General features: G+C 36.8%; 1 protein-coding gene, 2 long non-coding RNA genes and 1 other non-coding gene across 5 annotated transcripts in view; 2 read left to right on the plus strand and 2 right to left on the minus strand.

Moving 5' to 3' along the window:
* Positions 1–27,794, minus strand: part of LOC149616225 (5-hydroxytryptamine receptor 1-like) — a 91,688-nt gene that overhangs the window by 61,086 nt on the left and 2,808 nt on the right. The window lies entirely within an intron of this gene.
* Positions 6,843–6,915, minus strand: TRNAV-UAC (transfer RNA valine (anticodon UAC)). Its single transcript has one exon. It is a non-coding gene; the product is annotated as a tRNA-Val (tRNA).
* Positions 17,295–27,794, plus strand: part of LOC149616227 (uncharacterized) — a 236,414-nt gene continuing 225,914 nt past the window's right edge. For both annotated transcript variants that reach the window (XR_016375869.1, XR_016375870.1), the window contains exon 1: positions 17,295–17,691. This is a non-coding gene — a long non-coding RNA (uncharacterized LOC149616227). The remainder of the gene's footprint in view (positions 17,692–27,794) is intronic.
* On the plus strand, positions 20,334–23,393 carry LOC149616228 (uncharacterized). Its single transcript, XR_016375871.1, has 4 exons — positions 20,334–20,807; positions 20,882–20,976; positions 21,041–22,087; positions 22,718–23,393. It is a non-coding gene; the product is annotated as an uncharacterized LOC149616228 (long non-coding RNA).

Genomic DNA, 27,794 nt, shown 5'->3' on the forward strand with positions numbered 1-27,794 from the left:
AATCATAATCCTTTCCCTTATGAAATCACCAATGACCCAAAAAAAATCACCTTAACACTACCACTCTATTTAAAACGCGACCAAAAAAAACACGTTACAACATCTTCTTCTACAGGCCTGGTGAACCTAATAGCCTCATTGTAGATATATGTGACTAAAAAACGAAAAATAATATTTAAATCAGCTTTAAGATTTAGTCCGTCTCAATGGACGTATTGGAGATTTCCCAAGGACGTAATGTATTGACCATATGGTCAATTTGAAGTCCCTAAGCTCCCATTATATTTTCTCAATCTCTTATCCTCGAAAATATAATCGAGAGATCCGCGAAATGGTCCATAGCCTGGAAAGAAAATCGTAGAAAAATCGTGAAGCTCAGGCTACTAGTTCCAATTCCAAAGCTGTAAGGGATTTTTGTGTCGAAGAGGGATTCGGAAAGAATTTATATGTAAATCTTCTCCTAACAAATTCCTATAGATATATTGTAGGCGATAGCTTGTGTCAGATAGAAAGAGTACTAAGGTGAATGTCGTAGCACTGTAATATGCAATGTTAGCCTCTATTGAAAAGAAAATAGTCCAAATATTTTACGACTTGACATATACTATAAATAAATATGAATACATCTTATTTCGAAGTTCCTTATGAGACAAGTAAATCCGCTTTGAATTCGAATAGCTAAACTGCGACTGGAATAATTCGACAAGCGTATTTGTCTAAACTGTCCCTGATAGGACCATACCATAAGTTTATCATGCCTCTAAATACAAAAATATACGTTACAACTGGGCATCTTCCGCAGGCTACTGTGACGTCAGAACTCGTATAGCGCTAAGATCCGAAGAGAGAAAATTTTGAAAAATCTATCGCGGTGCAGCCACCAAGCGGTCGAGACGATTACTAAATGGGTCACATGAAAAAAATCATCCAATGGAATAAAGGAGATTTTTACGTTTCGTATAGGCAGGCATTGGGGGGAACGAATTTTACTTAAGCAACCCCGAAGTCCCTCTCTCTCTCTCTCGTGAGATAGAGGCGGTTTTCGTCCTGAAACATTCTAAAAGAGATAAAAGAAACGCTAGGCTAGGCGGTACAATTTTGTATTGAAGTTGAGGTGATAAATGATACGGAGAGAGTATAGGGTTTCATTAAAGGGAGCCAAACAAACACTATTGCCATAGGAGTAGCAGCCATTTCTCTACTTAGAGGCATGATAAACTTATGACCATACATATAACTAAATTCCCTCGGTTCAGTGAATGTTTCAGGGCTCATTGAAGTGCATCTCGTTAGCACTGATAATTTAATTGCATGCCGCCTGTGTGAACTTGGATTTCGATAGCAAGCAGTTTATTTGAGAAACTGTTTTAGCGTATGATGAATTATACTACGGTAAATGATCGTTATAGTAGTGTTCTAAATTTCTTAGTCTATTGAAGCATATTGCATAGATAATAAGATATGTTATATAAGTTTAACACTGGTTACTGAGAGTTTGTCATGAATTGCTGTAGGTGAAACTTCATAGATTCTCTTATAACGACGCAGGGTGAGGTGTTGTCAAAGGCTTAGTACAGACTAGATACAAAGACGGACTGCTAAACCGATTGTAGTCAATTCTCGCGTCGATCTCAAACTATCTCACATGTATAGGAAGTGTCATACATGTAGCATATCTTATAAACTTATGAAAGATATAATAAATTTAAATTCACTATATTCGTTTGAATAAATTTATGGAAGTTTCAATCTAAAATCCTTATTATTGGCCTATTTTATTCTTTTTCCGGTAACTGGTTGTTTGTGACAAGAATATTCAAGATGATATTTAAACCTTCAAATATTGACATAATTTTAATTTGAAATGTTCAATCAACCGCATATGAGGAAATAAGCATCTCAAAATACACTTAAAACAAAAATGAGTTATACAAAAATTACTAAACCTTCTGCAAGAGTAGAGATAAATAGAATTTGGTGTTTGACTACCTTAATTTTTTATGCTAGAAAATCCGGTAGTTGGGTCCAATAATGCTACGTATGGTTAAAAAAACCAAAACACCTTGGGTGGACTGGCGACTTTGAAGCCCTATCTAACGCCTTTCGATCCACACACCGGATGTTCCGTTTTAACCCTAAATCAAGCAGACGATAATGCCCCCCCCCTTTGACAGGATTTACGTCATAGAAACTTCAAAAATTCTAAATTTTTGGCAAGAGAATACATCCTTTATTCGAGTGTATGTAATTTTCATGTAAAAGCAGATACAATCAACACATTATCGCATTTATCTTTGGATTTAACTTTTTATTGAAATAATTATAATTGCTTTATCCAACGCGGCGGCATATGGTGTTCGTAGTAAGATTCGCTTTGAAGCAAACACAACAAATTAAGACTACGATTTCAAAGCTGGCCTGGCTTTGCGACAGGTCAAGTAAAGCCTTTACAATAGACCGTTCTAATAATTACTTGCAGAGAAACAAACACACCAAAGAGGGTATAAAGAAGGGGAGTTGAAAGCTTGGCTGGAGTGTTCTCGCTGTTTTCCTCTAAGCTTCCGTTGTGCGCGCGTACATCTTTCTCTGCCCTTTTATTGGTTGAAATACGGTGAACCGGATATTAGAAGGAAAATATAACGAATAAAATCAGAGAGAATTTAGAAGGGGAGTGGAAGGGGTGGTTTGGAATGTAGCGCAACGTCGTCTGCTAAACGTTATCTAGGCAGGTCGATTTCCGGTATGATGCGTTTGTAACAGAGAGATTTTAGAACACGTGACCGGAAACTCGCCTACCCCAAAAAGCTCAACGCGACATCTTGTTTGGGCGTCATCACGTTTAATAGAGTCAAAGGGCGGGCCTTCTTCTCCCCTTCTAAATTCTCTCTGATAAAATGTAATGAAAAGCGAGAACTCCCAAAATGCCTTGCCAAAGATGCTAGCTTCAACTCCCCTTCTTAATATCCTCTTTGATCACACAGACTGGAGGCTGTCTTCCCCCGCGCCAAGAGGGCTCGCGCTGCCTCAAGCGGTGCTTCTTAGCGCAAGAAAAATAACCTAAGAATTGGACTGTGGTGTTGTCTTCTATTCTGGAATTAATGGAATGGTCTAAATTGAGTTTATTTGAATATATAGACCCTCGCATGGCACTGCCTTACAATTTCGGAAGGATCAAGGCGTAAGATACGGAACGGGTGTACCGTTAATTTTATTTATGGCCCCTTAATTTGGCCTTAATTAGTCAAAACTCAAGGTATATATTTACGCAATATTTCAGGTAAAGTATGCATACAACTATGGTTCCGAGCAAGTGGCCATGTTGATGAAGGTATGGTAAACAAACTGAAAAATCATCTGCTAATACGCGAAGGAAATATTGGCTTATTTTTTTTTAGTGTTTAAAACATGGCAAATATTTACATTGTAATGTGAAATTGCACCTTGGGGGAGGGAATTTTGATTCTGTAGTAGAATAGTTTAAGCAGAAGTAAGATAAGGACTAGAAGTATCGAGGTATTTATTCTTCACTTGTCAAAAGTGAATATTCTTGATAACACACCAACGGTTGGCCCTCTGGTAACGGTTTCTGAATTTTCCCTCCAAAACGTGAGACGCTCGCGGAACTTTACTTCTAGTTCCTTATCTTTCTTCTGGTTGGACCTATCCATAGCTTTTTATAAATCCCAGCATGCTTTTCAAGGTTGGGCATCAGTGAGTGCAGCCATCTCTCGGTAGAAATATTCCAATAGCGAAGGCACGTGTAAATAGAAGTTCTTGTTGCTATAACCAGGTGTCACCTAAAACTTATGCCCAACTAAAAAACCGGGGTCATATGGGTAAATTTTACTTCCATGCATGGTGGGAAAGGCCTCTTGTCTTAGCATTGTAGACTTTGCTACGACAAAACAATTTCTTCTAGTAGATTTTACTGTTCTCTTTCTAGTGAACTTTCTCGCTACGTGAAAAATAGCTTCTTCGTTAGATTGAAATCGATCGAATAGTGTGCAGTTCATCACTTGACCTGAAAGTTACCAAGCTGAAGCTCAGAAAATGATATCTTGCCAAAGGTGCGTGAAACATTGATATTACAGTATATGTTAGGCTTTGCTGATTTCAAAATTATAATATTGACACATTTTTCCATATACATATGTTGCAAATATGAAGTGATATATACGGTCTCGGTTTGCCTAAATTAATAATCCTACGTATATACATTTTTATTTTAAATAAGGTATGAATTATTGCAATCTCAGCTTAGATTCAATTTTAGAAACAATTAATATTAAAACTGTTCATTTATTTATCCGTAACGGCTTCATAAAATCTTTTATTCTCCTATATTAAATGCGAATCGTTTTGAGCCCAATATGCAATAATTCTATGAATTTTTACCTAGCCTCGGAGAAATTCTCCGCGAAATGCCACGGATCATTTATATTAAAACCTCCTCGGTTTCGACGTATTAATAAAATATTAGACATTCATATTTTAATTACGTTTGAGTTTCAGACTTTTATTTGCTACCTTTAGAGGGCTTTATTATACCATCTGTTATTATTTAGAACCAAAATATTCCATGTGGGATAAAATAAATAATTAAAAATGTTTTACCAGGTGTCCATAACCCTCCTCACAAGTGTAATGGACTCCTGGAGTCCTGGTTTTACTCATAAAATGGTTTTCAGAACTATAAGAATTTAAAATCAAAATGCTTATGGCCCTAAGGTAAACAAAGTCTTAAACATTGCTTATCCCAAAAGTCAACTAATCATACAATGGCTAAACAGTATCATCAGATTGCAACAGGGAGTAATAGGGTAAAATGGAGTGGAAATTATTATGGGCGACCTGCGGCACTGAAACTCTCCCAGTGTACCTTGCGCACCCCCAATACCTTCGGTAGGCGATTGTTAAGTGCTGCCGCGTACATTGTATATGTACGAGAACTAGCTTCTATTTTTAAGACAGAGAGGGCGTCCTTTAGAATTCCGTACTGTACGACCCTACCTAAACGCTGAGGATGCAGGGAGGACTTCGATGCCGTCGCAATAGGTATGTGGGTTACCACTCCATCCCTCTGTCTTTCTAGATTTCAATAAGCGTTTGGATCCTTACTATTTGAAATAGATTTGTTTTCTCTATTGCCGAATATTTATTATGTTAATGAAGTTCGATGCCGAAGGTATATTTACCTAACAAAATCATTTCAATAAAACTTCCTGAAAAACATTTTACGGTGAAGCAGTTCCCAATTGAAGCTTAACATATTATATAAAAACGTCTTGGTTTGGACCAAGGCCGAAAAAACAAACGATATGTGTGAGGTTTATCAATTGACTGAAGTATCAGATATTGAAATTTTTTCTAGTTATTTTTATACACTCAATCCTTAATCAATATTTAATTCAATCAACTGATTTTACTGTAAATCGACCTAGTCCCTCTAAATTAATTGAAAAAATTACATATCTACGCTTTTTCAAGAACAATTACATTTTCCGAAAACATTTTATCGTGAAATTAATTTATCATGTTGAGGATACAGTATTGAATATTTGAAATGTTCTACTGGATGTCTAAAAAAAGCAAGCGAACTTTGGCATAACTCGAATGGAAAATGTAAATATTTGATCGTGGATGCCAAACAAGGGTGTTGCGCGAATTTATACATTTAATTTCGTATATCGAAATGCTACATTTCTATTGTCGCCTCTTTGATGGTAAAGTTGCACTGGAACTTCCTTTTCCGTACTTAAGAATTTCTTGGTCATAACTCAGTCTATGGTAATATTGGCTGAGTGTGTTGCGACGGCTCAGATGACCCATATACTGAAACCACTGGTGATTATAAAATGCCATATATTTTGAAAATAGAGGAAGGGAGGGGGTGTCGGAGTTAAATGTGACCTTCTTGGCATAACTAGTAATGAATGATGTGTTTAACCATATTATTTCCGCGGGAAATGAATATAACAAGTCTGAGAAGTATTTCTGTTTATGTGATCTTTACCCTTTACCACACAGGATAAACTTTGTTGCTTTGTCTTAAGTAGACGACATTCACTCTAAACGACAGTCTTATCAACAACTTAAAACAGATTTAAACTTCTTTTGGTGCAAACTTGAAAATTTGTCAAGCCAGCAACAATTAAAACTATGTCGGTCAAGATGCTCACAAGTTAGTGAGCATCGACACGAAATCCCTTCAAAATAATTAATTTCATGATAAAATGTTTTCGGAAAATGTAATTGTTCTTGAAAAAGCGTAGATATGTAATTTTTTAAATTAATTTAGAGGGACTAGGTCGATTAACAGTAAAATCAGTTGATTGAATTAAATATTGATTAAGGATTGAGTGTATAAAAATAACTAGAAAAAATTTCAATATCTGATACTTCAGTCAATTGATAAACCTCACACATATCGTTTGTTTTTTCGGCCTTGGTCCAAACCAAGACGTTTTTATATAATATCTGTCGCTTCAGTCTTAATGTAATTAAATTTTGAGTAATTATGTTTTCTTTACCGCTTATTATTATGTCCAATTACGATGGTCAAAACATGCATCTAGCAGGGCCCGAACGTTGCACCTTCCGCGTGTTAGGCGGATGAGATAACCACTACACTACACATACCTGGTAATACTGAGATTCCTAAGAGATCTAGCTTATTATTATGTCCAATCACGATGGTCAAAACATGTATCAACCAGGGCTCGAACCCGGGACCTTCCGCATGTAAAGCGGACGTGATAACCACTACACAATGAATACTTGGTTATTCTGAGTTTTCGAAGAGATCTAGCTTATTATTGTGTCCAATAACGATAGTCAAGTCATGTATCTACCAGGGCTCGAACCTGGGACCTTCCGAGTGTAAAGCGGACGTGATAACCACTACACCATAGATACTAGGTTATTTTGAGTTTTCGAAGAGCTCTAGCATTATTATTATGTCCAATCACGATGGTCGAAACAAGTACTTCTGTAATTAACTAAAATTAACATACTTAGACTTAATTGTTTCTGATTAGACTAGCCGATCGCACACCCTGAATACTTAATTGTTAAATTAAGAGTATTCCGAAAAGTAACTTCGCTCTAGTTTTTCAGTTAGAGGTGGTTAAATAACACGAAAAACCCCATGTTAATCTCCATAGGAAAATTGGTAAAAGCATGTGAATTTTGCTTTAACGTTACAAAAGAGTATCAAGTCATATCTACAAGGGCCTACCGGCCCTGTAGAATTTTTACATGTTAAAGTTTTCGTTAGAACACTTATTTGAAATGTCATCTGGGCTAAAAAGCTTTCAGACTTAACCCTATTCATATGAATGTAAAATTATTTTATGAAAGATCATTGAGGTGTTTTACAAAAATACATAGAACATTTTTAAAACAAACTGAATCGTGCTTAAAACTTTAAATAAACGTCCCAGCATCATCTTCAGTAATATATTTTTTTGTGTCTTTTAATAAAGTGGGTCAAAATATTCGCTTGATATTACATAAAGGCAAAAGCAAAGGCTTATATTTTCGAAGGCCATCTCCGTAACCTAACACTAACACTTTGTCATAATCCTTTGTTTAATCTTAAAACCACTTATGAATATGAGAGAGCTGAAGTTCTCGTTAAACCTGTTTGACTTAGCGAGTACATGCATTATTAAAACCCTTATTTTATAAGATATATTCCATAAGTGTGACACTTCTTATAATTTGTAACTCTGAGAGCTAGTTCGAGAACACAGCGAGAACTGACTAAAGGCCCTTTTGTAGAATCTCTTCCTATTGAGTTCGTACTAAGAATTTGTCAGCCCCTTATCAGACAATTTATGACGTTTGACCTACGTCAATTTACGACAATAAATGATTTGTAAAGTCCTAAGAGGTCAGTTTTTACTGTTTCGTAAACTGGCAGCCGTGTTTTCGGAAATGGGAGGCCAACAAAGTGTTATTGACGGCGTACAGCAAATAAAACCGATTAAATGTGCTTTCACATGATCAAACTCATCACTGTAAGCACTGAACGCACGTCGATATAAACCGTAAACCCGTAAAAAAATCTGTGGTGTGCCCAAACCATTTTACGAACAATCTAATCTACGACAATTTACGTCGTTTCATCTACAACACTCCAGGACAGTCTCGTAGTTATACTTCTATCAAACTTTCTAGAACATATCTTCCGCATGTACTTATGCGAAAACTAATGTCGTCGTATGTAAGGGATTTAAGAGCTAGGATGATGAGCTGCTATCTGAGTTTTTTTTTCGTTCCTAAAACTAAAAGTTTATACCACGTGCAATCGCTTAAAGTCTTTCAAATTAGCAAAAGCGAAAAAAGAAAACCAAAAGCAATCTTTCTTCCACTAAGTTCGTGACTGTAAGACCATGACCATAATGAGAAACGGTGAACTTTGCTTTAATTTCGAAATGAAGTTTAGCTCCAACCAAGGCCTAACTACCTTGTACGAAGACACAAATCTTTTACGTATTACTGTGGTTAATTTCCTAGCCTTTTGGATCTTACATAGAAAGTATATATTTGGCGTAACCGCAGAACTTTCTTCACCAGGCGGAGAAGATATCAAAAAATGAAGTTAGGTTAACTTGTTGGCGAGAAACATTTTACTGGTATTAGAGATTTAGAAGCCTGATTTTGTTCAATATTTCAAAAGTACCTTTTATCATTTTGCTCAAAAGTAAATAATCCTTCTCTTCGAGGGAAGTGTACCACAAAGCGGGGTAATTGTAACATGATTTTTTCCAATACCAGAACATATGGAGCAACGTTACAAAACCGAATCACATACACGATAAATAGTTCCCTCATCATTACACTATTATCACTTAACTATAATGCCGAGGCGGGCTCGTGGATTTTGGTTCCACGTCAAGACAATTAAGGTTTGTGGGTTGATTACTGAGGATTTAGTACCCAACAGTTATAGAATTCACCCCATCTGAAGTTTGATGAGCTGGAAAGCAAACAAAAAGGGTGAGCCTGGGAAGAATCATGATACATAACTAAAGTATTAAGAGGATGTCATCCTTCTTCTATTATCCCCTTCGGTTTTTAAGTATCTTCTTCAAATTAATGTTAAAAATATATTTTTCTCTGTACCGTGTTGTTATCTTCAATTTAATTTCGGAAGTCTGACAATACCCTAAATCCTCATAATAAACAGAACTCAGTCTTACAATTTTGTTGCCTTGTAACGGTACAATCGATTACAAGCACCCTTTGAAACTGATACAAATCCATTCAAACACGACGTTTTCCTCTCTGATGTTGCATTTACACATACCGTACGCGTAATTTAATAAACGTGGTTACAATGCGTGCATGTGACACACAAAAAGCTAAACAATTAATTTTCGCCTTTGAAAATACCCCAAAAATATATTTTTAAAAAAGGATGGCCAGCTAGCTATTCGCCACTTGAAAGAATTCTTTTTTTATTTCAAAAAAAAAGAAAAGAAAAGGTAAAAGTGGCACTGCAAAGCGTTAGTGGAACCCAAGATACAAAAAAGGGGGATTCTTTTCAAAAGAGGTGGGTTTACGGAAAAATAAAAGCGCTTTTGAAAAACGATCTTTCCAAGCGCAAAGCCGAAGCGGAAACTTATATTTTTTATTTAAGCTAAAGGACGTAATTCACTAGGGAGGGGAAAAAGGTCTTCTTCTCTAACAAAAAACATAAATGCGAGCGTGGTTCCATCTTGGGAGTACCAGAAGTAAAATAAGGGACTAGAAGTATCGAGATAACCAAATTCTTCACTTGGCGCAAGTGAATATTCTTGATAAGACACCAACAGTTGGCCCTCTGGTAGCGGTTTTTGAAATTTCCCTTTAAAACGTGAGACGCTCGCGGCGGTAGACGGCCCAACTAGATTCAAGCGCCGGCGTCCATTTTCCGCGGCTTTAGGTTGAGGGTTCGAAATTTTATTGGAACTCTACCAATTTTTCTCTCTCTAGTGTAGGCGCGATGGAATCGGCATAAAATCCTCAAATTTGTTCACTAGTGCTAGGATCTATTACCAATGCTAGAGCACTTTACTTCTAGCTTCTCTTACTTCTGGGAGTACGTATAGATGGAGAGGTTGACACTCGTTAGACACTGGGGCGTTTTCTTTTCGTTCGCAAGTCTAGTGTACAAGAGGAGACGCCATGTTTAACGCGCATGCTCACTGCCTCGTGTGGTGTCTACCGGTCTGCCATTGTTCTCATGCTCAGAGCTGGGCTGCCTCATCGCTCCCATAACCACGGCAGTCAAAGTAGTTCTAGTATTTGAACTTTCGAACAAAGAGTTGAAAAGGTTAATTTTTCTTTTTTTCTGCTTTGAAAAGAAACTTTTTTGATCCATAGACCACTTCAATGTAACTAGGAGGGAAAGACACGGGAGAAACTTTGTGCGCCTGCGCTGTTGACTTAGACGATGATGCCAGTGGCAGTACGGTTCGCGGCCGAGTTGCGCAGTAGAGATCTTACTAGTACACATCACATTTTCTCCTCGCCCCCAAAGGACTTGAGAAATTGTTAACCCCCAGCATACTGATTTCCTCTCCTTTTATGCGTCCTCCCTGTTTCTTTTAGGGAAGGCTATTGGCTATTCGGGCCTATGGAATATTTGGCTGGAACTTTGAGAGTAACTCGGGGTATTACCATTGCGCCTGCGCTATAGGCTGTACTCAGCTCTAATTGTGCTAGTTTCCAGGGAGCTCAAAAAAGAATATGAATGTGTAGTTTAAATGTCAAATAAAATCATGGAAGAATCTGAAATTGAAAGGATAAGGATAAGTAGAAGAATTCGAAGGTAATCGGAAAACTAAAGAATGTGAAAGTAAAAGGATGAGTAGAAGAATATGAAGCACTCATGTGGAGGTTTTGGTTTTCTATATGCACTCTTGCGCATGCGCTGTAGGTTGTAAAAGAGAAATATGAATGTGTAATACATGTTGTAAAAGTAAAACCTTCAAATCTGATTGTGAAAAGATAAGAATGTATACAATCTAAATTGTACAGAGATACGTTCGAATGATAATGGTTAAGTGAGTACTTTCAAAATTCAGTTAAGGGGTTATACTCTATAGGTAGAAGCCGAAACATTATATTGAAGTGTTTTATTTTGCTTTTGAATATTATGATTGTTCATATTTTATCTAAAAAGTATTTCGCTTTATGTGATCAAAAGACGTCAATTCTAATAATATTGTCAATTCTAATAATATTGTCAATTCTAATAATATTTATTATTTATATATGGAAATTCCCTTTGTAATTTAAAATTCTTGAAATTGATTACATACAAAGGTTTTCTAAATTAAATTTTTCGTTGCGGGATTTTTCGTATTTAAATATTAAAGTTAGCCAGCCAAGAGCTTATGGATTATCTGTGAAGTTTGAAATTGAAAATCGTCGTCAAATCCCTTATATCAGGGTTTGGTTAGACTTAATTTTAGAAGTAGGAATGGAGAACGGTTACTATTTACTTCAGTCCGACTCATAGCCCAGTATAGAGCCTCTCCTTCCAACACGTAAAGATCATTTTAAATTATCTTATTGGCTCACTTAAACTACGTTTTGATGACGTTGCTGACAGGGACGGTGAAAAATACGTAATTACTTTTTACCTCTGTCGCTATGACCCGCCTCTTCTTTCGTTCCCCTCCGTCCCGTGGAAGGGGGTCCAGGACTTTAACGCACACCCACATTACTCTGTGCTCCATTCCAACTTCTAAAATTAAATCTATCCCTGCTTATATAAAATATAAAATATCAAATATATAATGCACGTCTATATATTAGCATCAGGCGAGGGTGTGGGATCTTATTTACAGGACTCTATAGAATTATAGAATTTAGAGACCGAACTAAAAATATCGTACGGTGTTGTCGTAACATAACGCTTCAGTTAGCTTTCCCAAGGGTTTTATTGAGTTTTAGGTTTTAAGTTTTTATTCGTTCCCAAGGCAGGCGAAAGCTCTTTTAGGTTCGCAAGGATTTTCCCATGTTAGTTGCTATATGAGCTTAAAGATAATTTTTAAAGGTGAAAGCTAGGATTAAGTGTAATAGTCTTTAAAGACAGGTTGCGCAAGCCAAGTTAAAAATATTGTCACTAAAAACTTTAAAATTTTGGTATGATATATTGGGTCAGGAGTAATTAGAAGCGACAAAGGAAATCTGTATCAGTGTAAGATCCTTAGGAATTCCATGTGTCCCTTCTAGGTTTTCTTGGTAGCGGCAAGGATGATGAGGTAAATCGGTACGCCAACTGTAGAACGACTCAGGTCCGGTTGGACGTTAGAAATGGGGGAGGAATACCCGGAAAAATGGCGGGTTGTCTATGTCAGACGAATCAGGACAACCGCCCGCTATTTTCCCGAGTATTTCTCCCCCATTTTCAAGCGTCCCACCGGACCTAAGTCGTTCCACAGTTGGCGTACCGATTTACCTCAGATTACGCGTAACAGATAGCAGATTTTGACATTTTGCTGTCGAGGCCACCGTTTCAAGTTAAGATTGGAGAGTTTTAACGATGACCCCTTATATTTAGTTACGAAACTGAAAGGCGTTGCAATTTAGTTATGGGGTCATCCGTTAAGCACTCCAATCATAACTTCAAAACGGTGTCCCAGATTGAAAAATTTATAGAACATAGACTCGAAACCTCCAAAAATCTGAGAAACCATTCAGAAACACCCTGGATAAATAATCTTTTTGGCAGATGTCATCTGGTTTTTCTTCCAAGTACTTTTATCCAACTACCGAGTGAGATAGTAGTTTGATATTCTACAAGGGGTTTCCTAAGAAAAAATTAAAACTCCTAAAATGTTTTCTTGTAATCGACTTTGGCCTGTTTGAAAGACCGTAAATTAAAAAAAAAAACTTTCTAAAAGCACGAAACGTTGACCCCGTCTTAACTGTGTAATCCCACCTTATCAAGTATATCAACTGAACTCTACCTTCCTTGCATTTCGGAGAAAGGGTTAAACACTAGTTCTTACATAGCCTTCAGTTTATATTTTTATGGCAGTATAGTCGAAAAGTTTAAAGTTCTCTGGGGTTTAAAAACTTTACTTGAGTTCATGTGTGCAATATACAAGCACGTTTTATTTTATAGAGCCTTTCTATACTGTACAGCCCAGTACTTTTTTAAATCATAAGCTCTCTATAGCGAATCGATAAAAACACATATAATATCTGTGATATACTAAATATAGTTACCAAAAATATTTCTCTTAATTTTGAAAAATCTTCCCTTCAGCGTAGAGGTTGCAAGATAAAGAGGTTTCTGCGCGTTGTTATCCGGTTTCTCCATCAAAGCTTACTGAAGTTCGGTAACACAAGAAGTATATATTACTTCTCTTCGACAGAAGTGTACCACCAAAAAGCAGGGTGGGTAGTTGTAAGATGATTCTTCCCAACATCCCTTAACATTTATTATAGCAAGGCTACTAAACCGAATCACATACACGATAAATAGTTCCCTCATTATTACTCTATATGCCAAGGCGCATGCGCTAGTGTATTTTAATCCCACGTCAAGACAATCAAGGTCTGTGGGTTGATTGCTGAGGATATAGTACCAAACAGTTTTAGAATTCACCTTGCAGGCACAGTGCGATGCCCATCTGAAGTTTGATGAGCAGGAGAGCAAACAAAAAGGGTGAACCTTGGAAGAATCATGTTACATAACTAAAGTATTAAGAGGATACAGAGTGTCATCCTTCTTCTATTATCCACTTCTGGTAATATTTAGTATAGGACGCTGTCAGTTAGCTTTGTGCAAAGGGAAAACCTGACGCTAGTTAATTACGGAAACTAAATGTCCCAAGGCCTTATTCTTCATATCTTCATATTGCCTTTAAACGAATTTTCAAAAATGTTGTTTATTTAAAATATTTGGTTCAGAGAAATCGGCACTTTAAAAAGCCCACGTTTCGTATTGATCGAGCCTGTAGTTCAGAAGACTTGACAAATATACCATATTTCCGAGTCCAATTAAATTATTCCTCTTCCATGCACATCAAAATTGCCGCACACAAGTCCATATGTCATTACCATTTTAAATAAAGCCAAACGTGAAGTAATTTGAGATCTGAGGCTCGCAGCAGCCTATAGCCGTTAAGTCCTCGTCTCAAACGAGCGCCTCGACTGAGCCCTCTTCATTTTTCACAATTATAATTTAATGTCATTTTAGAATCCTAGTAAAGGACCTTTCACACGACAAAATTTTCACTTTAAAACATATGGGACCTACTTCAATTATCCCATACGAATAAATATTAGACCTTTCACACGACAAAATTTTCACTTTAAAACATATGGGACCTACTTCAATTATCCCATACGAATAAATATTAGACCTTTCACACGAAAAAATTTTCACTTTAAAACATATGGGACCTACTTCAATTATCCCATACGAATAAATATTAGACGAGTTTGGTGAAATTAAAATAAGTTCCATTTCTAGTATCATTTATAATTGAGATTTTCCTTGGAGAAATTTTATAATAGCAGGACTGCATAGATTGCTTCAACCAGAAGTAAGATCAGGGACTAGAAGTAAAGTGCTCTAGCATTGGTAATAGATCCTGGCACTAGTGAACAAATTTGAGGATTTTAGCCGCTTCCATCGCGCCTACACTAGAGAGAAAAAAATTGGTCGAGTTCCAAAAATATTTCCTACCCCCTTCCCCTCAACCTAAAGCCGCGGAACACGGACGCGGGTGCTTGAATCTAGTTCGGCCGTCTACCGCCGCGAGCGTCTCACGTTTTGGAGGGGAAATTCAGAAACCGCTACCAGAGGGCCAACCTTTTGTGTGTTATCAAGAATAGTCACTTTCGCCAAGTGAAGAATTTGGTTACCTCGATACTTCTAGTCGATTATCTTACTTCTGCTTCAACTTAGAATCTTTAAGGGGCCTGGTCCTTTCTGCTTTAATTTAAGGTGAGGTGGTGTAGAAACCGTCACCCTGATGTCAGGCATTATTTATTTGAGCGTCGAAATCACGTCATATCGACGCTGCTGGCGACAAGTGCAACAGAGTTATCCAAAACATCACATACATTCAAATACCCAATAACATACGGGTTCTTTACCTAGGTTGACTTGCAAAATAATTTAAATCGATGATTCTGAGTGCGACGCAAAACCTATTAAGGAAGATGTCGCCACAGTATCTTTAATTTTCTTTCGCATAGAAAATGATCATACTATAGCCTCTATGGTAGACCCATACTTATGGAATATGAGTTGATTTCATATTTATGTTATCATCATTAAGACCCAAAATTCTGACCCCTTTTATTAACGACCATATATATTAACATTCACAAGCACGTACAATATTTTATCGTACAGCTTGATTTGGGGGAGATTTTCCGCTTGCCATTTAATATATTAAGTAATTAAGATTCGAGTAATTCCGGGAAATAACAAAGTACATACATCTACATGCGATACAGAATGGCGAAGCTTATTAGCTAATGCGTGAAGCTCGATGGTCAATGCGAATCAAATTGTATGTGACACGTATCTGCTTTCTGTCGTTATTTACGGTTTGTTGGAGACTCTGTTACTATATGGTTAAAATTGGTTATTTCGTGCTGTAATTACAGTTCATTCATAAGTGTAGTAAGTTCGAATCAATATTATTTTAGCGACATTAAAAGACCGCTTTCAGAGTTCAAAGTCTGGTATTTGACCGCCTGGTTTTCTTAAGACCATAAGTTTATTATTATAAGATATGTCCCATAAGCATGACACTACCTATACTTCGTAATGCTAGAGACTTACTGAGAGCTAGTTCGAATACGACGCGAGAATTGACTACCATCAGACTACTTAGTCTGCACCAAGCCTAGAGATGTGAGTCGGTAATTCATCTTACCGTAATTTCAATCTGGTAATTTACCGGTAAATTACCGCGGTAATAAGCCTGTCAAAATATAAAATACCATGAATTTTAGTAATTTTTGTTATTTCAAAATTTTAATCGGCAATTTAGCATTTTTAAAAATTACGCTAATTTCACATCTCTAACTAAGCCTTCGACAGCGACTCACCAAGCGCCACTTTACGAGAATCTATGACCTACGTCACTTCATGACAAGCTCTCAATAACCAGTGATACTGATAAACTTGTGGAACATGTCGTAAGAACTTATGTTATGACTGAACGTCCGGTATGTTGGCAACAAAGACGTTACACATGGCTTTGTTGTGATCTTGCCTAGTGTAATAATGATATATCAACATGCTTTATAAAGTTTAATGGTACCAGGAGTTCATAATAGCCCGAAGTACGAAACTGGTTAAAAAGCCCGAAACAACAAAGTTTCCCCGTAAAGCTCAGCGGATTCATACACCGCTTAACTCCCAAAGAAATAGTTACTCCATTTTTTAGCGCCCATGCGCATTAACTTACACACTTCCGGTTTAGCACTATTTTTATCTTGTGATTTTGGGAGCGAAAATGGCTCACGTCTGCTTCTGTCGGGACGGTGTAAATTAAACCTTGGCTAAGAAATAGGCTTTTAGAAGTTTTAGTCGGGGTTTCTAGTTTTCTACAAAACATTTAAACGATCGTCAATGATGTTTTTTTGTGATATGTGTGAGTGAGAATTCCGTGGTTAAATTAAAACGGTTTGGACAAATTTATTCCCAGTATCTTTAATATAAGAATTGCAACGTGTTTCTACGTCCACCATATCGCCATTTTTCTTACCGACGGAGATTCCAGCCAACGGAAGTTTTGGAACGAAAACCAAGGACCATAGATACCACTACGATATACCGTGAGGTTGTATGTCCATAAACAGGCTAATCCATTCTATGCGCAACGACAGAATCTTGTTGTTCGCGATTTTTACCATTAGCTCTATGGCCAGTTTCATACTTCCCCCCGAAGGGGGGTTATTATGAACCCCTGATGGTACTTAGTATACATTACCAGTTATTGACAACAAAACTTGTGTTAATCTATACAAAAGGTCTTAATACAATTTGTTATCAGAGCGTTGAATTTTAGATAAAATTAGGTGGAGAGACTTCAAACAACAAGGTCTTTGTTGGACTGGTAACGTTGAAACCTCTTTCTAGCGTCTTTGTATTTACACACTACCGGATGTTTCATCCTTAGCAAACAATACTGTGGCACCCTTTTGAAAATGGAATTTCTGATTGGAAAACAACACTAGTACAATTACCGCTAAATTCAATTTGTTAAACGAGTCTGACTTACGTTAGCGTTACGTAAATGGTTTATGATAATATATATATATATTGAGTAAGTTTAAACCCTATTAGATAACTTTAGTAAATTTATTCACATTCCATCAGGCAAATTAGGACGGTAATAATTTCCCAAGTTAGCGACCGAAATTCAGAATTTTAACAATGGACCTAATTTAGACGAGAAACCGTAGAAATCGGGATATTCGAAACTGCATGGCTCTAACGATTTTCAGTATATCAAATATCAATATAGTAAATTTCCTTGAATAATACCTGGAATTAATAAAAATAAGCACTTGTCCGTAATTCATGGCATCTATTACATGATTAAGTCTGCTATACAGTGTCTTTCCAATAAGTCTGCCATAAATTAAAAGGTGTCTTCTTTGGATCAAACTGAGTGAAAAGTGTCAAAGAACATGAGGTCTACAAGCTTGATAAAGGTACAGTGACGTTCTTAGATTGAAGACTATTGAAAGCTTATATCGGAGCCTCCGAAATGAACTAGGCCCATGCGTGTCGCGAAGCGAGAATGTTTTTTTAACCAATTTAGTTCGGCGTGGTTTTACGCTTGGGGGCGCTTATATTACCGTAAAATAAACAAAGTTCAACCCCGTGGCCCTGTCGACTGCTTAAGTATTTGGGTCAAGGTCGCGGATTCTAAGTATACGTTTTTAATACTCCCTCTGAATTATTTTAATTGAAATAATATATTTTGTTGTCATCAATACAATCTAACCGAAAGATTAAAAAAAAAGTGAATAGCCCCAAAAACATTTACGTTAATTTTAGGATGAAACTTTTCTCTATCATAAAAATTTTATGACTGACCCCTATAATATCAACGATAATTTAAGGAAGACCCCTATCACAACGGTAATATAAGCGCCATCTCGTACACGTATATGGTGAAAATATTTTCATTAACAAACTGGATATTTCCCCACGTAAAATTTGATATGCATGGGCCTAGTTCATTTCGGAGGCTCCGCTTATATGTTTTACTCCCAGGGTTAAGAAACCCGGGTTTTTTTTTAAAAAAAAAAAGCCCAGCCTACCGCGTTTTATTGGGTATTTGGTGTTTTATTAAATTTTTTATCCTTAACAGTTGCGTGAATGACAGAAATTGTCATTCAAAAGTAACTGCTTAATAAAAAAATTCTTAAAATGTCTCATTAAAAATTATGAATAGTACTTTTAAAATTGATCTTAAACTGTCTTTAAAATGAAATTATTATAGCATTCAAATTCATCAAAATTGAAGTTCTCAGTGATGGGTTTTATTAACTGGATTTTTAATGGGTTTTTTATGGTGGGTAAAACCCGAGCTATATTTTGGGCTGGGTTTTTTTAATTCGAACCCTGCTTACTCCACATGTGTTACTATAGTCTTGTTTTAGGGGAAAATCAATGTTTGGGAACCAATATATCTGTAAAATCCACGGTCTTCGATGGACGCTAAGAACACACCCTTCAATTTATAACAGACTTACTAATCGGAAACACCCTGTATAATAGTAATTTCAGCCACCCAACGCCTTTGAAAATGTTGTTGACTCTGCTGTTGACTCTGCTGTTGTTAACATAAACTTTCTTGGTTCGACCCAAACAACGCTTAAACTTAATAAGTAAAGCCTTCGCTCTGCAAAGAATGTCCTCATTAAACTTTAATACCAAGCTATGAAAAAGTAACTTTTCGCAGACTTTCAATAGTCCGCCAGCGACTTGGAATTCGTCAAAATATAAGTAGTCATTGCAAAGCTTCAAGGAAGGAAAAATAGATTCTGGAGTAGCATAGCTGGTGGCCATCGGTAGCTGTTGAAAAATCCCAGCATTCTTTTCGTGCAGTCACCTCTCGGTTGAAACATTGTAGTAGCGAAGGCACGTGTAAATAGTTCTTGTTGATATAATCAGGTGGTACCTTAAGCTTATGTCCAACAAAAACCTGGATTCTATGGGTAAATTTTACGTCAATACTCGAGTATGAGATGTACTCCAGAATCAATCTTTCCTTCTCCAAGTTGCAAGGCAGTTTACAATGTGATTTATACAAGAATTTTCGTTTACTTTTCTGTTTAAAAATTCAATATTTATTGCATTCGAGCCGTATTTGGTAAATAAGGTGCCAACTGACTATGTTTTCACACCCCGTGTTATTACAAATGGAGAATTACTTAGCCAGTCTGTAATCTCCCCAGAGGCTAGAGGCGACAATATTTTTGCCTTATGTCAAACGAGAATACATTAAAATCCCTCATACGAACCATTAGATTTATTACATCTTTAAATAAAAAGGCTTACATAAACCTATTAATTTATTTATACGGAATTTACGAGTAGCATTTAGCATTTTCGTGTCGTCACCATAAGCTACAGTGCAACTTGTTATCCCTGATTATTTGTTTAAGATTAAGCTTTTTCTCTTGGAAATGTTTTAGATAGTGCAGACAATAAGTCTATTTAATCCAACAGAGAGGAATTCAAATAGGATGAAACAAATAGTTAAAGTTGAGAAAGTTGTCTAAAATATCAGAAGGGGACAATAGAAGAAGGATGACACTCTGTATTCTGTTTATACTTTGTTATGCAACATGATTCTTCCCGGCTCACTGTTTTGATTACTCTACCGCTCATCAAACTTCAGATCGGCATCGCACCGTAAGGTGAATTCTATAACCGTTCGGTATTAAATCGTCAGCAATCGACCCTCAAATCTCGTCTTGACGTGGGACAAAAATAATTAAGCGCTAATAGAGTAATTATGAGTTAACTATTTATCGCGTATGTGATTTGATTTGGTAACCTTGTTCCAAATGTAAAATGATGTTGGGAAGAATCATGTTACAATTACCCCGCTTTGTGGTTGGTACAATTCTCCCGAAGAGAAGTTTTATATACTTCCTAAAATATGTATAAAGAGGGTAGTTAAATTTTTGCATAATTAAAATAATCCTTGGTCCCAATGTCTGAAAGCTTAAAAAATACAACATTTAGATCCTTTTGAAAAGTCTATAGAATCTAGTGGTTTTTACACCTTGTTATCATAATATCAAACATACGGTATGTGGTCACCAGGGAGATAATGTGACCAAATTTGGTGTACTGGTAACATTAAAGCTATAAATAACAAATTTAGATCCACATATCGGACGTTCCTACATAATCCTATATGAAGCAGACGATATGGGGACGACCCCCTTTTGAAAAGGGTATACCTTTTTTAAGTGCCGTAAATTTTTATATCATCGAAATATTATAACCAAAAATGCTTTGTACTATCTTTTATCTTTGAACAGCTTATTTTGTCATAAAACTCCCATAAACACAAGATTTTCAATTGGCAGTTTGGGGCAAACAAAGAAGGCGCTTGGAAATTATTAAACTTAATTTTCATCCTCTTTTGTTGAGACCACCATTGTTTGAGTTTTACGATGGATAAAGGCAAAATCTACACTCTTAACCCATAATCCTTTCAAACAGGGAATTGCTAGTGCCTATCTCGAATGTATATATCTGAAAAACTTTATTCACAAACTGAAGAGGTGTATGAACTAACTGAGTTAGTAACTTCTGTGTGTATCGACATCTTTAGTGCATATTTAATGTTATAATTTTTTAATTATTTAATTTAAGTGATTTATGAGAAGCATCTAATGGAACCTGACCTAACCTATTGTTAGTGGCTGACGTTTTCTGTCACCAAACAAAACAAATCTCTGAAACGCAATGTAACATTACCCTTCGAACCTTTCCTCGAAAATATACACGGTCGACTTGGTGCTCGGTTTTCAGTTCACTAAAACCCTTTTCGTTGGATAAATGGCCGATGGCAAAAGGTTTATAGTATATCGCATTTTACATAAGCTGCTTATGGCGAAAATACCTCGGTGATACCTGTAGAAGATCAACAACAGAGAAGACACCTTTAGCTCCTTAATCTGCCAGCCTTTGGAAAGACACATGTTTTATAATAAGCTTGGAGCAGAGGCGTCTTCTGATACGGAGAAACATGCCCATATAACCATTAAGGGATATTGCAAGTTTAGATGCAGTACTGTCCAAGTCCCCAGAATGCAGAGATAATTAAACGTCTTGTATCTCTATTAATACCTCTAATGGAAGGGTCCGAATGCTCCTATGCAACTAACCCGAGATTTATTGTAATCCTCCTTATTAATAAATAAGATAATTTCAAAATACCAAGAAATTTTAAGGTTCTTGATAATTTTCTACAATTCTGAGACCTATGTTGCGGGCCCGACTTCATTATCAGGCATACCTTGACCCCGACCCCGACCCTAATTAATTTTTGACCTGTTGGAACTCTAGTATGCGCATGTCTTGCTGCATGTAAAATGTGGAGACTTTCCTTAAATGGACCCTTGAAATGTATTTTAAAGCACAATAAATAATAATAATAACCAGGGATAGATGTAATTTTAGAAGCAGGAATGGAGAACAGAGTAATCTGGGCGTGCGTCTAAGTCCCGGACCCTCTTCCCCGGGAAGGGGGGTATGAAAGAAGAGGCGGGTCATAGCGACAGAGGTAAAAAGGAATTACGTATTTTTCGCCGTCCCCGTCAGCAACGTCATCAAAACGTAGTTTAAGTGAGCCAATAAGATAATTTAAACTTTTGGTTACGTGTTGGAGGGAGGGGCTCTATACTGGGCTATGAGTCGGACTGAAGTAAATATTAACCGTTCTCCATTCCTACTTCTAAAATTAAATCTATGCCTGTAATAACAATATATGAATTTGACAATAAGAAATCGAAACGTCTCAAAAGTATTTGAACTTCTAAGCTAGAATTATCCGTAGCTCACTGCATTTTAGCAATAGTAAGTATTGAACACGTGTTTTAACAACATATGCAAAATATGACATATGTTTCCCCAAATTATATGTTTTAATAGTCCTTTAAAGTGTTAGTGCCACGTTTTTTGAAAAGTGGCTAATTTTCGTTTTAAAACATCAATTGGGTTATAATAACAGTAGATCCAAAGTAAAAAGTCTTATAGAAATTTATTCTTTTTGTAATATGAAATAGAAAATTGATATTTCACATACCTCATTAAGACGGAATAAATATACCCCTGGTGACGTCATAAGAGGTTGACCAGCGCGAGACAGATTTCATTACGAGAGCTAAGCCTAATTTTTAAACATCGCGCGCGCGTCAAATTCTGGATATAACCCCGCCTCGCGGAGTCGCGGTTCAACTCCGCGGTTCACGCGCGCTCGAATTGTGACGTCACCAGGGGTATATGGAGTACCGCGAAATTTAACTGTCAAAATAATTTGAAAAAATTCTGCGAGTAGGTTCCGAAAGCCGGGGTTTTAATAATATTTGAAAATTATAATGCATTATATAAATAGATATTCTGAATCAGAAAGATTTGATCTTTCAGATGGGAATAAAACCTTTTAGTTTAAAAAATAGCGATTTTTGGTGACTCTAACACTTTAAGATGCGAATATACTCATTGAACCTAAACATTTAAAGTGGAGCTCCAATGTTTGTAATGATCGTCTAAGGTTTACCAGTACGTCAGTGACGTGAGAGAATCTCGAACAGTAATGGAAGATGAGATCAAGGGACCAAAACCAAATTTTCTCTTGAACATTCTAAAGACTTCAATGGGTTCAAAAAACCCTATTTACGTGGAAATTCATATCACCATATAATTCTATGCAAATATTTTTTCTTTTTGAAATTATTAAATGCATTCGCCCATGTAAATTCGTCTGCAAATATGATGGTAGTGTATGACCTCATTCTTCCAGCAGCCTGTACGATGAATAAGAACGATTGTGAGTTTGTAAAATTTATTTTCGGTGACTGTTAGAATTCGACTCTAGACTAGAGTACCGCGGATTAATTTTCTTGACCTCAAAATGTCTAAAGAAATGAGGGACCCAAGTCTTCAAAGAGTGACGCCAAGGTTTCTGAATTGGTGTTAATAGCGATTGTCTTTCAAGATTTGACAAAAGAAAAAAAAGGAGTGACCTTATTTCTAGAAGGTATGAATTTTTCCAGGCTAGATAAATAAACCATCGTGACAAAGAGCCTCAAGTTCTTAAGACGCTTTCCTTCAGTTAGACATTGGCTACTGAGAGCTGTGCAAAGCGCGAGACTGATCTTCGTTTCGTCAGAAGTCCATTAAATTAGCCTAGGAAGTAACCAAAAGCGGGGTTTGGGACTCCCCTCTCTTGTGTAGCAATTCTGAAGAAGGGCGACACCTTCGCCACCTCGCGGTAATTTTTCTCAGATCTCCGGTTTAAGTGCGACTCGTACGCCAAAATTTGCCCTATCGAGAGAGAAAAAACTATTGGCCGAAAACGCCCCCATCCACTGTAAAACCGAGCTCTCTTTAGCATATAGGAGAAGGGATGGGGGTGTGAATTTTGGAACAGTCAAGGTCATTCAGTTTTTTTATGACTCTTCATAAACCTATTGAAAAAAAACTATTTAAAGGGAGGGTGAAGTAGAAAATCAAGTGATTTTTTATCGATTCTTCTACTAATTACAAGACCAGTCTGCATAGCCAAACATTCAGGAAATACTTCCGAATGATTTTAAAATTCAAATAAGGTTCAGATTTAAAGGATAATTTTAAATAAGGACGTCCGACCAATCGCGTAACCCCCTGCCTTTTTATAATTAGTAGAAGAATCGATAAAAAGACCACTTGATTTTCTACTTCACCCTCCCTTTAACAACCGTGGCCGTTCCTTTTTTTAATTTTTTATAAAGCAAACAATCTACCCTTTAAAGATCCAGCGTTCATGGGCTGAAGAAGTCACGCCCCGCTCACGTCAAGAAAGACTTCCTAGAGAGGAGCTCGAGATTTCTAACTGTGTTAGGAAAGGGGGAAAAATTTAAGCCCCTATCCATGGAGCTAGAAGGAGTTTTTATCCCAGCAGAGACGTACGCTATACCAGCCATTGTAATTGTTCACTTCCTAGGCTAATTTAATGGACTTCTGGTTTCGTACATGTATATTTTTGCTGTTCATTTCCCCGGTGATATAATTCCCACATTGTTCTTAATCACCAAAGTGTTAAAACGTGTAGTGCGGCCGAAGCACAGTGGGTTCTATGGGAATTCAATTTTGAGTAGGAAATGTTCTGTGACAGTTTGCAATAAGGGCCACCCTGAACAAGTTATGATTAGAGTGTTTTACGGATGATCCCTTAAATATGCGCAAGTAACAGAAGGACAATTAAGGGGTCATCCCTAAAACACTGAAATCGTAACTCGAAAACAGTGGCCCGAAAGGAGAAATGTCATAGAAATTACATTTTCGACTCAAAATCGTCCGAAGAGCATCCCCCTTAATTTATATCAGACTTATAAAAAAATTTGTGTACTGCTTTAAGACACTGTTATAAATATTTTATTATATAATTTTATGATTAAATTAATTATTATCGAAAAAGTTTGTGGATAGTTTTTGGCTAAATTTCCAATTGAAAAAGCATAGGATTTTTAATGGTCCAAAATATTGAATAACTTCAATAAACTAAAGCGAAGTTATCTTTCGGAATACTGTCAAATTTTAAACACTTTAAACATAACTTGTTAAGGGTGGCCCTTAGTGCAAATTGTCTTAGAACATTTTCGACACAAAATCGTCCTTAGAAGTCACTCTGCTTTGGCCCTATCTTTTTGGAAAAACCTGCATATATAAAACCAAATTGCAACACTCCATCCTGATTTTACGTTTTATGAAATATCCGTATTTATCCAATAACACTACTTCAATTTTCAAAACTCCTTGCTGTTCATATTTTTTGTAACAGCACATGACAATACTTACATTGCGATACGCTGACTTCTAATCTATTTTTCTTCAATCAGCATAGCAATTGTTTTCAGAAGACCTTTCTTAGTTAACCATTGGATTTACCTTTAAAGCACTTGAAAAATGTAGTAATTTTGGAAAGTGTATGCCATATTATCGTAAGCGTTATGACCTTTGAAAAACTTGCATAATGGGAACCCAAACCGGATCTAATTATTTGAATCGTTTTTCCCAACTGGGCAGCTAAAACTGAACTAATCGAGGCACCCAGAGCACGCCGGCTAAAGGAAAGGAACGTTTTACCGTAATTACGTAAAGCAAACATAAAAAGCATGAGTTTTTTAGTATTATTATTTAACCTTCGAATTTCTTTAAACAAAACCAAATGCATGCATATACATTTGAAAAACCTAGTACGCATTGAAATTTCAGTTATGCCATATTTCATGGCGATCTCGAGTCTCACCTGACATATTGAAATCGGAAATGCAATTTGCCTAATGATGTCTTATAATGATATGCAATATTGATCCAGACGCGAAAGTCATCAAGTCTGCATTATCCAGACGTGGTGGTTATGCATTAAGTTATTTCCCATTTTCCATATAAATATACTTATTTCATAAGTTTATAAGATATGTTCCATAAGTATGACACTGCCTATTCTTGACTTACTGAGAACGACGCGAGAATTGACTACATTCGGTTTTGCAGTCCATCTTACTATTTAGTCTGTACTAAGCCTTTCACAGCGTCCATTCACCAGATGTATCTTTACGAGAATCTATGACCTACTTCACTTCATGATAAGATCTTAGTAACCAGTGACAAACTTATGGAACATATATTATATTTGGAGCGTAATTCTCCTGATAGTGGAGTCAATGCAGAGAAAGTTTGGATTGTGACCCAAACAATATATTTTCAATAAGTTAATAGTGCTCAAAAAAGTTACTGAGTTTGGAAAATAAAAACCGGGTTTAACTTCTGAAAATGGGCGGATACTTTAGTAAACAAACGACTCTTGTACCATGATGACGTCAATTAGGGATATTATCACGCATCTGTAATTATTGCAGTGGCGCTAGAAGCCTTTCCTGATAGTTATTATTCTAAAAAGGGGTATTCACACTAAGCCTTGGCTTTTTTACAGATGGGTCGCCTTTAACCCCCACAAGGTTTGATGGGAATAAGAAACGGGGTCAGACAGCTTAGCAACCTTTCCTTAAAAAAGTGGGGATATAATTTTTGCAAACTATACGCAGAGTTAAACGTTACAGTTTGTTTTCACCCGGTGCCTGCACGGTCCGGGATAGAACCCGGAGAGTACTGAAAGGCGAGTGCTGTAGCTGCTATGTCTCATAAATAGCCAACTCGTAGGAACTATCTGCATCATGGATTAACTAACGCTAGGGATTGTTCACTAACTGGGTTTCCCATGTATTGCTATCGCCAACTTCATGTTCCGAATTATTCCGTGATTCCCCTCTTCATTCCCCCAATTTATTGGACCAAAACGGATGTAGATATAGCGCCATCTCTCGGCAAAATAAATCGTTTTTGCCCAATTTAGGCAGTATTTCAATTTTGACGTCATAGACCACGTGATATTTGGTCCAATTTTCTTATAACTTCCTGGTAGGGATAGTAGCTGCTGCTAGGGGGCGTTTGGAACATGCATGCGTTATATTTTTGGGCGAACGAACTATCCCTAGCGTTAGTTAATCCATGTCTGCATCATGATGTTTCTTTTAATAAACTAATCTTCATGTAATTTTCATTTTCAATAAAACGCTGGTGGATTATGGGATAAAGATAAAGCTAATGAGCCTAGGTCTCTTCTATGCGGATGTAATAGATAGCTTGAGGAACTCAACAGTGAGCACATATAAGGATAGCAAAAAAGGTAACTATAACGGCACAGCCCTGTATCTCTCTCACGCGCACCTGCCTCGGCGCACAGCCGAGGAGCCAGACTTCACGTTATTCGCATTGGCCGTAAAAAAAAAGTGTTGGATTTTTTTCCCTCTCTGTTGTGCCGAGTGCGCATGAGCGGAACTCAGATACCGAGTTGATACTCGGTACCGGTTTTGAATTAACATTGAATTTGGTCTCTCCGTGATATAAGTGCTCACTGAACTCAACCAGATCACCTGTGAATTCTTTCAACTTCCCGTGTTAAGGATAACAAACATGCAACTTGGTCAAATTCAGTATCGAATTGTGACTGCATATGCAAACTTTCTGTAATACACGCAAGACAGTCGTGTAATTACGTTTACAAATTTTATTATTTTTTTCTCTGACAAAAATGAATAAATTCTTCGTGTAATCAGCATAACACTAAACGTTTTTGCTATGGATAACCAAAGAGGGCTCCCAAGGGTTCACTTTTAGGGTGCTTGATGCCCGGAAATCCATAGATCACGTTATAAAGCGTAGGCTGTTAGCCTTTGGAGGATCAGTCCGGACGCGTGGTGGCGAGGGAGCCGTTAAACATCCAGCAGGTCTGTAAGGTATTTCGTTCCTCTTACGGTAAGGCTCCAAATTCGCTCACCCGCAACCGCCCGAAATAAATCTCTAAATGTTCGGGGATTCCGATATCTTTCGGCGTCTTTCTTTCGTGTAACAAGAGCCGTAACGAATTAAGGTCAAAAAGAACGACTAAAGATGCAACCGGTGTTAAAATAATATTACGGCCATTTCTATAAGCTGTTCAGACACTTTTATTTATGAAAAT

Source organism: Phalangium opilio, unplaced genomic scaffold, assembly GCF_054372755.1.
Source record: "Phalangium opilio isolate 3A_F unplaced genomic scaffold, DU_Popi_V2 ptg000217l_1, whole genome shotgun sequence".
Taxonomy (NCBI): domain Eukaryota; kingdom Metazoa; phylum Arthropoda; class Arachnida; order Opiliones; family Phalangiidae; genus Phalangium; species Phalangium opilio.